Source organism: Myotis yumanensis, unplaced genomic scaffold, assembly GCF_028538775.1.
Source record: "Myotis yumanensis isolate MYYU_CA2020_CCGP unplaced genomic scaffold, mMyoYum1.0.hap1 SCAF_6, whole genome shotgun sequence".
NCBI lineage: Eukaryota > Metazoa > Chordata > Mammalia > Chiroptera > Vespertilionidae > Myotis > Myotis yumanensis.
Window position 1 is genome coordinate 49043526 of NW_027223757.1, and position 12568 is coordinate 49056093.

Sequence of the window (12568 nt, forward strand, 5' to 3'; positions counted from 1 at the left end):
AAAAGGAATAATGATTGAACACATTTCTCCTCAAAGTGAAGGATTAATAGCAGTGAATAAAAGTTTTCTACAAAGTTTTACACAATGTGCTACGAAAATTCATTTCCTTCTTCTTTTAGCTCTCTCTGATGTTTTGGCTGCTTGCCCTTTATACAGCTAACACATTTAGTTTTGTCAAATTGGGAAAAGCACAGTAGATCATTTTATATGTGAGCTAATCTTTGTGGGAACGTGTATGCTCTTTTATTGTCCCACAGGAAGAGTGCTCTATGGTCACTTGTTTTTTTTCTTTTTTCAAAATGATGCTCCAGCAAATTGTACATGATTTGTATTTGTTAAGTGATTGGTAGAGTTTCATCAGTGAGCTGAAAATTGTCAGTATCATTGACATACTTAAACATTCTCTGAGAAATTTAGAGAAGCTCATTGGACATTTTAAAGGCTTTTACATGGTCTCTCTGATTTACTAGCTTTAGATTATTTAATTAAAAGCAGATAGAAATTCAACACAATAGATGAAAGAGACATTTGGCTATTTAAAAATATAACCACTTTATTCAAGTTTTTAGAGAAAAAATTCCTATGTAAGAGAAAATAATAATTCATCTCACTAAATGTGAAATTAGAAGCTTTCTTGCAGTGAGAGGAAAAAATTCTCTTTCTAGCTAAAGATGGACCAATTTTAAAGATCATCTTCTTTTTTTTAAGATTACTTCAGTGTTTCCAAAGAATCTATTGTTTAACCTGCCAAGAAATTCTGCCCCTACATCAGTAGAAATTTTAAAACTCAAACACAACCATACTATTTCCTCAATAATGGCAAGGGAATTAACTTTAATGCAGCAAATTCTCCAGAAACCCCCTATAATAAAAAGATGCCTCTCACTCCTATTATTTAATTGATCTTTTTGGAACAGTTCATTTGTACTCCAGAAAAAAAAATAATTAAGTGGGTTATTAAGTTCTTTCAAATGTATGAAAACGATGGTGACTAATACTCAGATATCTTTTTATGAAAGGCTTTTGTGTTTGAACCTTCTAAATTCTAATCTTTAATAGGTGGTTCTAGGCTTACTATTGTTATTATTTTAATCCTAAAACTTCCTTAGCAGAATTGAAATACATTTTATTTAAATTCCTTTTATTCATTTAAGATTGCATGAAATGGATTTTACTTGCACAATGAGAAATATGTTAAATTTCAAAGCATTATACTTTACTCTTCATTTCCTGCCTGGTCATTAGAGAAAGCCACAGTGTGGCAGAAAAAATACCGATTGAGCAGGCAGGAGACATGTGTTCTAGCTATTTGACCTTGAATTAAACTTGTTAACTTCTTTGTGCCTCAGGGTCCATATCTGTTACAAGAAGGCATTCTCAGAGATTCAGAAACAGCAGTCTCAGCTAGATTCAACACGAAGATATGTTTTGCATGACCCACATATTAAAAAAAAATGAATGAAAAAGTTGTATCAACTTACGCTTCTATCAGCAGTGCATGTGAGTGAGTCACAGTTACTCTATATCCTTACCAATGCAGGATACTGTCAACCGTTTTCCAGATATTTTGGTGTGTTAGTAGTCATATTGTATTATGGATTTAACTTTAATTTTTCTGATGACTAATAAAGTGAAAAGTCTTTTCATATGTTTCTCAGCCATTTAGATGGCACCCATTGTGAGGAGACTGTTTGATTTATTTCTCTTTTGGCATATTTTTTTTAATTGGATTGTCTGGGCTTTTTTTTAATGTGTTAATGAGTTCTTTAGATATTCTGGATATGAGTCTTTTGTTAGATAAGTTAATTCAAAGCATGCTCACCCATTATGTCTTGCTTTTTGAAAACTCCCTTAAAGGTGACTTTTGATAAATTGAAATTCTTAATTTTAGTGGAGATCAATTTTTTTCGATCTTTTTCTTTGTAGTTAGTGGTTTATTTTTTAAAATTTAAGAAAATATTTGCTTCCCATAAGGCTATAAAAGTATGTTCCTTTCTTATCTTCTAGGAGCTTCATTTGTAAACTATCTTCACTGATTTAGCAGATACTCCTTAACACATACTATGTATGATTCAGGTAATTCAATTTATATATATATATATATATATATATATATATATATATCTCCAATAGAAGTATATACATTTGTACACCAAATAAAATGTTCAAGAATGTTTATAGTAACATTATTTATAAAGGCAAAAAATTGGAAGCACCTATTCCTCAGTTACAAAATAGGTGGTGATATATTCATACAATGCGATAGTATGCAGCAAGGAAAAAGAATGAACTTCTGTTATTGGTGGGGAACTCTCTTTGTCCCCACTGGTTGCTGGTGAGAGTGGGCTTCTTCTAATGTCATGAGAAAAAGTATTTTCTGAGACTCATACAGGAGGATGAGCTACTATAGAAAGCTTCATTTCTATGGAATTAAATTTCTGAGTTTCCCAGGCCCCATTTCCCTCTCACCTGTCACGGAATAAGTGTAGCTGTGACTTTGGTAGAGCTAGGATTAAAGCCATTGACCAGAGTTTTCACCCCATGTTGGAGCAGTGTCCAGTCCAGCATCAGGCTAGCTTAATTGTGTTTCCAGCTGCAGTCCACCAGTCCATTGCTTGTGGGATCTGCATGGCCACATGGCCATAGAGAAAACACGGACAGTAGCAAAGCCAAAGGAACCAGAGAAAATCAAGAGAGTGAGAATTCCTTTGTCTAGGGTATCATGTATTCTCAAATTTTTTCTGGCTTGCATTGGCCCTGCCCCTTCTAGCCAATGACCTCTGTTTCCAGGTTTGATTGAAAGGTACCTTCCCTATGGCACCCTGACTCAGTGCACATGTGCCCATCTTCTCCTTTGTCCCCCAGTAACCTGTAGAGAATGGGCCATTGGTTCACTGGGGAGTGTAAAGTTGCAGCTTCCTGGTGGAGCTGCCCAATGCCTGGCCTCTCTCCTCCTCCTTTCCTATTATTAATAACTAGCTAATTACAATGGTATCACTACTGCTACATGCATTAATTGGGTGAATCTTACAGCTATAAAGTAAAAAAAAAAACTGTGCACAAAAGAATGAATGCCATATGATTTTATGTATATAAAACTTAAAACTAAGCAAAACATTTAGGACAGTAATTACTGAATAGTGGAGAAGTGAAGGTTAATGCTGAGGGAAAGCACTAAGAAGATATCTGTGTGGCTGATAAATGTTCTGTCTAGATCTAGGTAGTGTGTACTGTACATTTGGTAAAAATTATCAGGACTGTACATTTGGTAAAAATTCATCACTTTGTACATGTAAGAGCTGCCCTTTCAATCATTATTAAGTATTAAAGAAGGAAAATACTTTCTGGAACTAATATTTTAGGCATATGTAAAGATTAGAGCATCATTAATATATGGAATAGAACTAAGATATAAGTTCAGAGTAAAATAATCTTTATTAATCTATGTATAGCTTCCCATCAGGCTTCTAGCCAGTCTCTTTTCTCATTTCCTACACAACAAAAGCAGATTAATCTTTAAAAATTCCCACTTTTGAACTGATTGCCTATTTATTTAGAAATTATTAATTATTCCCCTCTACCTAGATAATAAACAGCAAATCTTAAACATTTAAACTATCTGTAACATGATACTGTATGTGTGTGAGAATTAACCAATATGTATTGAAAACCAATTATATATCAGGTGCATTAAGTTGCTTACTTTAGTGAATTTAATCCTTACATAAAACCTATAAGTTAGATAACATTATGCCATATTTTATGTGTTCTAGTTTGAAGATACTGAGTTTCCATACAGTCTGAAATTACTCAGTTAACAGAGCAGCAACAGAATAAAAACATACATTTCTCTGACTTTAAAGCAAATACTATTTTAATTACACCATATTGTTCCAACAGTCACATGTAAGTTGCCTGTCTATTAAATTTCTCATCTTCTGAAACTCTGCATTCCAAACTAATTTAATTCAAAATCTGGCTCCCTCAATAAATTTTATGCTTTCTGGATCTCTTAATTTTTCCTAATCCTAATTCCTCCAAAATTATGGAATATTTTTTTAATATTTTCTGTCTACAAATATAGTATTTATTATTTTGGATTACTTTTAAAATCTACCTTTATATGAAAATTTTGATAAACCACCACAGTCTTTTTCTCCTCTGCAAATTTAACTGTAATTATGGTTGGTTACAAATCATTTATTGTGTATAATATTTGTGATAGTTCTTCTATGTTGCCTCGATATGTTATTTGAATTCAGGTTTTTGACTTGATGTTTGTCATATTTTCATATGTTGAAAATTCCTAAGTAGAGAGAAAATGTTTATACTTTTTAATCTCTTCCCCCAGAGAGGTTTAAAATTAATAAAGATTGAAGTAAAGTCTAGGAAGAGTACTGTATTAATTGGAGTTTTGTAGGTGTAGGGTACAAATAAATTTTGTGGAGGTCATGACTACAATTATATTCTCTATTTGGATAGGTAGATCCATGGAATGTACATGATAAATAAGTCAACACTGTAGAGATTTTTCTAATTTATTAAAAAACAATTCTTTTCTTCTATTTGTTCTTTCCCATTTATTCCCATTTGTCTTTGATCCCCACCATTATGCTTATGTAAATCACTCTTTTCAAGATCAGTAGCAAATACCATGTTGGCTTCATTGGCAAGTTAGCCCCTCAGTATTTTTCACGGCATTTGACTATACTTCCTTTGGAACACTATTCTCTACATTTCCATTGGAAACACTCTTGCTGTGTCTCCCACTTCTAACTACTCCATTGTAGTCTCCTTGCCTTGTTCTTTCTTCTCTATCTTAACTCCTGACATCAGAGCTCATTCAATCATTTATTTATTCTTTTATTTAAAAACTAGAGGCCCGGTGCACAAAATTCGTGCATGGGGGTGTGTGTGTGTCCCTCAGCCCAGCCTCTATCCTCTTCAATCTGGGACCCCTTGAGGGATGTCTGACTGCCCACTGGGATCGGGCCCTAACGGGCAGTCGGGCAGTCAGACATCCCTCTCACAATCCAGCACTGCTGCCTCCTACCACTCGCCTGATTGCCCCTAACTGCTTCTGCCTGCCAGCCTGATCACTCCCTAACCTCTCCCCTGCTAGCCTGATCGACACCTAACTGCTTCCCATCCTCTCTAAAATCAATAAAAAGATATTTAAAAAAAAATTGGGGTCCTGCACAACTAAATATGTCACATGCCTATAAAGATGAGCCTTGGGTTTTGTAGAAATCACAGAGGCAATATTTGAGTGGAAACTAGAAGGAGGCAAAAAGTTTAGGCACACACATGTACAGGAGAGCAATGTTCCAGGCATGACTGTAAACTCAAAGGCACTAAGGCATATTAACAATGGTAAGGTGAGCACTAAGCCTATCTGGATTAAGGGGACAGTGGAAGGAGATTAAGTCCAAAATCTAATTTTGGGCCAGATCAGGGAGGTTCTCACTGTCTGATATAAATATCTTGTTTTTTTGATTTGAGGAGAATTTAGAGTACGTCTGATTTAATCTTCCCCAGGATCATCTTGCTCCTATATTACAAAATAAATTATAGGAGGCAAGAGTGAAAATAGATGGGAAATGATAGTGGCTTGAAATAAGGTAGGTGTGAGATGACTGTGCTAGCAAAGATTAAGTGGGGAAACCTGTATGGAAAATGTTTTCAAGAACCTTAATATTTGGTTCTAGGATTTTTATTCTCTCTCTCTTAGTGATATTACCCCATTCTCATGGCCTTAGATGATATATAAAAAGAGTTGGTGTTTCTCCTGTATATCTCCAGTACAAGCCAGACATGTTAAGTCCTGCCCGACACCTTCATTTAGATTTCTCACAGACATTTCAAATGTAACAGGTCCAGTAGATAATGTGATCAATAATTTGTTTCTCCCAAATTTGTTTCTACTCAGTCTGCCCCTTACCAGAAAATGGCATCCATATTTATTTAGTTTTTCAAGCTAGAAACCTTGATTCTTTTTCTTCCTTAATCACCCAGCTTAATTATTCTAATTAGTCAAATAGAGATCTTAAATGCATCTCCTATTCCATCTATCTTTACTGCTATTTCACTTATCTTAGCCACAGGTTTCTCCTGTAGTGCAATAACCTCATAACTATTCCCTCCATTTCACCTCAAGCAGCTAATGAATTCAATTTATGATTCAAATAAGATTTCATCTTTCTCAACTTAGAGACCTTCAGTAGTTTTCCATTGTATCTTGAGTATAATTAAAACTGCTTGCCATGTTCCACAGGTTCTGTTTTATCTCATGCTCATCTTCATTAACTCACTCACTCTACAACATCCATGGTGCTCTTTTGAATGAAGAACTAGAGAAAATATTGTACAAAACATTTTCAGGTTGGCTATCTAATCTAATAAAAGGGTAATATGCAAATTAAGCATCACTCAGTCACAAAGATGGTGGTGCCCATAGTGGCCAGTGTCCTGTGCCCCAGCCACAGAGGGAGAGAGGGTGTCTGTGCAGGCAGGGACACAACGCAGGGCTGGGGGCGTGCTCTGAGCTGCCACTACGTGGCTCGGAGCATGTCCCCACCCCAGCACACACAACATAGATGGGCCTCTGCACGTGAGCTGCAGAGAAAACACCTTTTCTGACCGCTCATTGGCTAAGCTCCCTGTATGCCACCACTGCAGTGTTCTTGGTAACTTGGGTAATAAGAATCCAAGAAGGTGATCTAGGGTTTTTCCACCTCACTCCTGGAGGAAAAAAATTAGGGTCCACTGCTGAAGGGGCTAAGAAATGTCATATCCTGCCCTAGCCAGTTTGGCTCAATGGATAGAGCCTCAGTCTGCCGACAGAAGGGACCAGGTTCAATTCTGATATAGGGCATGTACCTAGGTTGCAGGCTCCTCCCTGGTTGAGGTCCAGGTCAGGGGTCATACAGGAGGCAACCAATCGAAGTGTGCCTCTCACATTGATGTTTCTCTCTGTCTTTCCCTCTCTCTTCCAAGCTCTCTAAAAATCAATGGAATCATATCCTCGGGTGAGGATAAAGAAAAAAAAGAAAGGTTATATCCTATGAAAGACACATTTTGAAAATGCCTAAAGAAAGTTGTCATTTTTTCATGGTGAAGGGACTGGAACCCGTGTTGATGAAAACCCCTTGGCAGCTGTGGTGGCTGACAGTGGCAACAGCAGCGGGGTGATGGGGCTGGTGCCTTCCCCTGATCAGCCCGGTCACCTCCCACAGAAGGAGACCAGACTGCAGTTTAGGCCTGTTCCCCACAGGGGAGCCATCAGTAGGACATCAGTAGGACATCCCCTGAGGGCTCCCAGTCTGTGAGAGGTGGCAGGCTGGGCTGAGGAACCCACCCCAGTGCACGATTTTCTAGTCTATGTATATAAAAACCTAAGCAACCAGCTGACAGGCCGACTGACTGGTAGCTATGACGCACACTGACCTCCAGGGGGCAGATGCTCAACACAGGAGCTGCCAAGCTGCAGTGACTTAGCAGCTGAGGTTCTCGGGTCATGCACCTGGAACCAGAGAGGAAGGAGCCCGATTCGAGGTGCATCACCCGAGACCACCCTCTCGCAATCCAGGACCCCTCAGGGGATGTTGGAGAGCTGGTTTCAGCCCAATCCCCACAGGCCAGGTCAAGGGACCCCATCAGTGCACAAATCCATGCACCGGGCCTCTAGTATATTTAATAAGAGAGTATTGTATTTAGGAAAATCATTTTTAATTTGTTTTGCAAAATTCTCTTTCCATTTGTGTTATTAGATACATAAGGATACTGAAGGGGAGTTTTTGAAGTAAAACTCGGTAAGTTTGATCTTAGTTTTTCTCACAAAAGAACACAACTTCCTTCTGAGCTTCAGTCTTTACCTCTATCTCTACTAACATATACATGAAAACATTGGAAGGAATCATAGGACAGCAAGACAAAGTAAAGTTAAAGTCATACATTAGATTGTTTCTCACCATACCTGTTATCACCTTATGGGAGGGCAAGTGTAGTTTGTGGACTTTTCACGTCAATAGGGGTCTTGAAAGGAACCAACATATTCAATATGTGAATATGCCCAGCCTCTGCTTCTTGGTGATTCTAAAGGACCCATTAGTAAATTAGGGTGATTAGGTGAAAACAATCCACTTTTGAACCGGGATTGAAAACTCCCAGGAAAGTTTTTTCTTATGACATTCAGCAACATTTTACCCTACCTATGAAACCAAACAAATATGAGAATTTAGGCAAGTACTAGTATATAATGGCAATATTGTTTAGTAAGTAGGTTAAAAGATAGAGAAGCATCTAACCCAATCTAAGGAAGGTATCTTAAGGTCAAGAAAGTCTCTGTAATAAGATAATAAATAATGAAATAAGTGTGAAGAAAAGCAAAAGAGAAGTGGAGAAGAAGAAATAGCGCCTGTCAAATAGTGAAAACAAATTGGTTTAATGTCCCTTGGGTTGAGAGACCATGGCACATCTTGGAAAGTGCATTTTCACTGACAGGTGAGAATGTGGTGATAATATAAGATGAAAAGAGGTTCTAAAATATAAGGTCTCAAGATCAAGCAACCTACTCCATATCCAAACCTTCTTCATTTGGTACAGGCCTTCTCCATTTGGAAAGGCATCTTCTTAAAGTTATTTCTGTCTTGGCTTTCTTAGAATGAGGGTATTCTGAGAAATACCTTTCTCTCTAGCCACCCACTTTGGAGAGGGGGTAAAATTCAAGCTACAACAGTATCTGAAGGCCTAATTATTTTCCTATAACTCTACTCTGATAGTTTAAATATTTCTTCCTACAATGTCTCTATTCAAAGACTAACAAGTCAGAACGTACACTAAAAAGGATACTTTACTGTTGCAAAGTCTATAATAATAAGATTATACATTTCAACACATAAATATGACACCTTCAAAAAAGTATTTCAATCCGTTTTTATTAAAGAATCACATGAGAAAAAAATGAAATTTGGACTCTGTTTCCTTTTAGGTTTCTCGTGTGTTTTTGGAAAGTATGCTCTACTTTCATTGAAAATTATCCTTTGATCTTCAGTGAGTACAGATATTCTGTACCTCATTTATGCTTAAGACAATGCAACATGTTTGTTTTGTCATTAATACTAATCCTACTTTGATTTCTTTGAACTGTTGGCAACAGGTAATTCAACTTAAGTCTTTTCTAGACAGCCTTTTCTTTGTTGGATGATGAAATTTCTCTGGTGTTAACACCTAAAAAGACTGTCTACTTTCCCTTTCCTCTTCTAATTATTGGATATAATGTTAGACTGCATCCAAGAAACCAATGTAGTATTTGAACTCAGAAAGAGCATATTCATCTAAGCAGCTTCTGACCTTTCTTAAAAAGAGAAGCTCAAAAGACAATCAAAAAATTAAACCAAAACTTCTAGGATAAAAAAAACCAGACACACAATGTCTGTTAGCAAATAGTTCATGGGTATGATCCTTCAAATGTCTTTTTCTTTATTTTATATTTAAAATACTGTTGTGCTATAAGCATACTGAAAACTTCCAGTATAAAATATCTTACAAATGAATTGTGATCTTTGTTAAAATATCAATAATTTGGCAAAAATGTACACTGGTGAGCATGAATCAATGTTTTTAGATTTTTAAAAAACCAGTCTTATTTACCAAAATACAATTTTAATTAATTTGAAAATTAGATCTCATTCATTCCTGAGGTTTTTCAGGCAATATATATTTGCTCAAACACCTGGCAAATTTCTAGATATCACATCTGGTAAGTGCTGATGAAATTCATTAGACTAAGTCCTCTAAGCAGGCATGTTTGCCAAACCTTTGATATAATAAGCACTTATTCCCGGTGGCAGCCATTTATTCTTTGTGGGTTCATAAGTGCTTCCTTGTAGCAGTGGATTGCATTTCCGCTGGCATTTAAAACATTGGCAACCATGTCACTGAGTACTTGAATACATATGCAGAGAGATTACTATCAATCCAAAACAGCAGAATGGGAGTTACAGTTTACAGAAGGTTGTTGAGTTTTAGTCAACAGAGGACTCTTGGCTTTAGGAAGAGAATTCTAACACAGGAAGGAAGTTCATGTACATTACTGAAGGGCCACTTCTTGAGTATTTGATTACAGACAAAAATAGGCTTACTTAAAAGGTCTTTTATAAGGGGGGAGATAGGAGTCAGACAGTCTGATAACAGAAAAACTTCTGCTTTCTACTTTGGGGGTCTCCCTACATGCAAGTGGAAATGTTCCACATTTTTCTTCAAGTGGACATGAAAACAAATGATTATCATGGAAGCTATTTGCAGATATGATTTAGGTGCTGAGCAAAAGGGCTGACAAGAAAATGATTTGCTTTAAAGTAATCCTAAACAATGGAAACAAGATGCCCATTGTTAAATTGTCTGTCTTTCTCAGTATATGTTTTGGAGAGATTGAGCGTTTATGACTAAAGTAGTGGATAATATTTGTAAGAATGGTGTAATGAAATCTGTAGCAGATGGGAACAAAGAATATAAAATATGTCATATATATAAGTAAATATATCCAAATGCTAAAAAATGCTTCTATCATAGCCATATAATAAAATAATCAGGCTTTAGAATATATACCATCAGTGACCAAGTTTGACCCCGTCACTTTTTATTCCAGAATATACTCTGAAAGAGCATAAAACCAATTTGTTTCCACTCTTGTAGATGCCATCTTTGTGTACAATGTCCAAATAATACCAGAAAAAAATTCTTCTTGGCTTCTATGTGGTTTAGTTACTAAGAAAAGTCATTACAAAAGCATATGTAATCGTAGTATACATATATGTATGCTTATTTGTTTGTATACAATAGCTATGGTTATTTTAAAGTTAAGGGATGTGGAGATTTTATGTGATACAATATTGAATTTGATTGAATAAATAATGTCTATTGTTTTCACTAGATGTGAAATAGCTAAAGAAAATTTGGTTTGATACATAAAAAGTATAATGTAATCATAAATTATCTTGGACTCACTTGGGAGATTTTGCATATATGCAATGTCAAAGTAACTAGTCATATAAATAAAACAATGGTCAATTTAGTAGCAATGACAGTCAAGTTTAATGTTCGCCTCAAATTGTCTAGCAAATTAAATAAAACATAGCTAAATACAATTCCATTACGTATTGATGATGTAGAGATCACCACTCTCACTAACTAATACAAGCATACACATTTGCTGCTATGATGGAAATCAGAAAGGTCCTAGAAATTTAAGTTTAAAATCTAGTCTTTCAAGACATAATTTATCTAACCTGCTCCCACACTGGCTGAGTCAAGTCTGCCCAGTAATAACTGTGTCATATAGCCATCTCTCAAGCATCTGAGGATATTACAGAGAGCCACTCAGGGATTTTTAAGCACCAAAGGTGATGTGACTATTTTATTAATTACAAAGTCAAAGAAAGACATATACAAATGTCACAATTATGTTTGGTGGAAAATTCCATTTAATGAATCATAGATGCTGCTCATTATTCGTTAATAACTCAGAACCATTTCAAATTTCTATCTCAGTTTTCAAGTGAATCTCATTCTAGAATACATTTTACAGGAAAAAATATCTATAATAATAAAAGCTTAATATGCTAATTAGACCGGACATCCTTCCAGACGACCTTCTGAAAGAAGCCGGGGCTGCAACGGAAGCCCGGGTCCCGGGTGCCAGAGGGAAGCCAGTGCCGGCAGCTGGGGGAAGGAAGACCTACTCTTGCACAAATTTTGTGCATCAGGCCTCTAATATATATATATATATATAAACTGTCTTAGACCTCGAATTTTAATAGTAGGTACTAGAATTTGTCAAAAAAGAGTAAAAATTCTGTGAGAAAGGTGAATTGTGTATGAGAGGGTCATGTCTAGTTTCTTAAAATTAGCTAGGATTCTAATATGAAGTTACCCCTTAAAGACGTGGCCCAAATCATACACAGGGAGCTTTACAACACATAATTCATTGACCAAAAATTATTTTCAGTTTCTGTATTAAAGTATTCTAAATTCCCTGTACTACAAAATAAAACTAGTTGTCAGGTGATAAGGAAAATTTGGAGGACCTCTGACTTCAAGAGGTCTTCTAATCCTTTAATGAGAGGGACACATTGCTGGAAGCTGCACTACACTTTGATAGAGTACCTGTGCCATGGGGCTGTGGCTTCCTTATTCTTGCTGCTTATCTTGAATACTAGAGGCCCAGTGCACGAATTCATGCACCAGTGGGGTCCCTTGGCCTGGCCTGCAGGATCGGGCCAAAACTGGCTTTCCAACATCGGCCAAGGGGACCTGGATTGCAAGAAGGCACAAGCCAGGTCGAGGGACCCCACTGGTGCATGATCAGGGCTGGGGAGGGGTGCAGGAGGTTGGCCAGCTGGGGAAGGACTGCAGGAGGGCTCTAGGGCATGTCTGGTCCATCTTGCTCAGTCCCAATTGGCTGGACCCCAGGAGCAAGCTAACTTACCAGTAGGAGCGTCTGCCCCCTGGTCAGTGCATGTCATAGTGACTGGTCAACCGGTTGACTGTCTGCCTCCTGGTGGTCAGT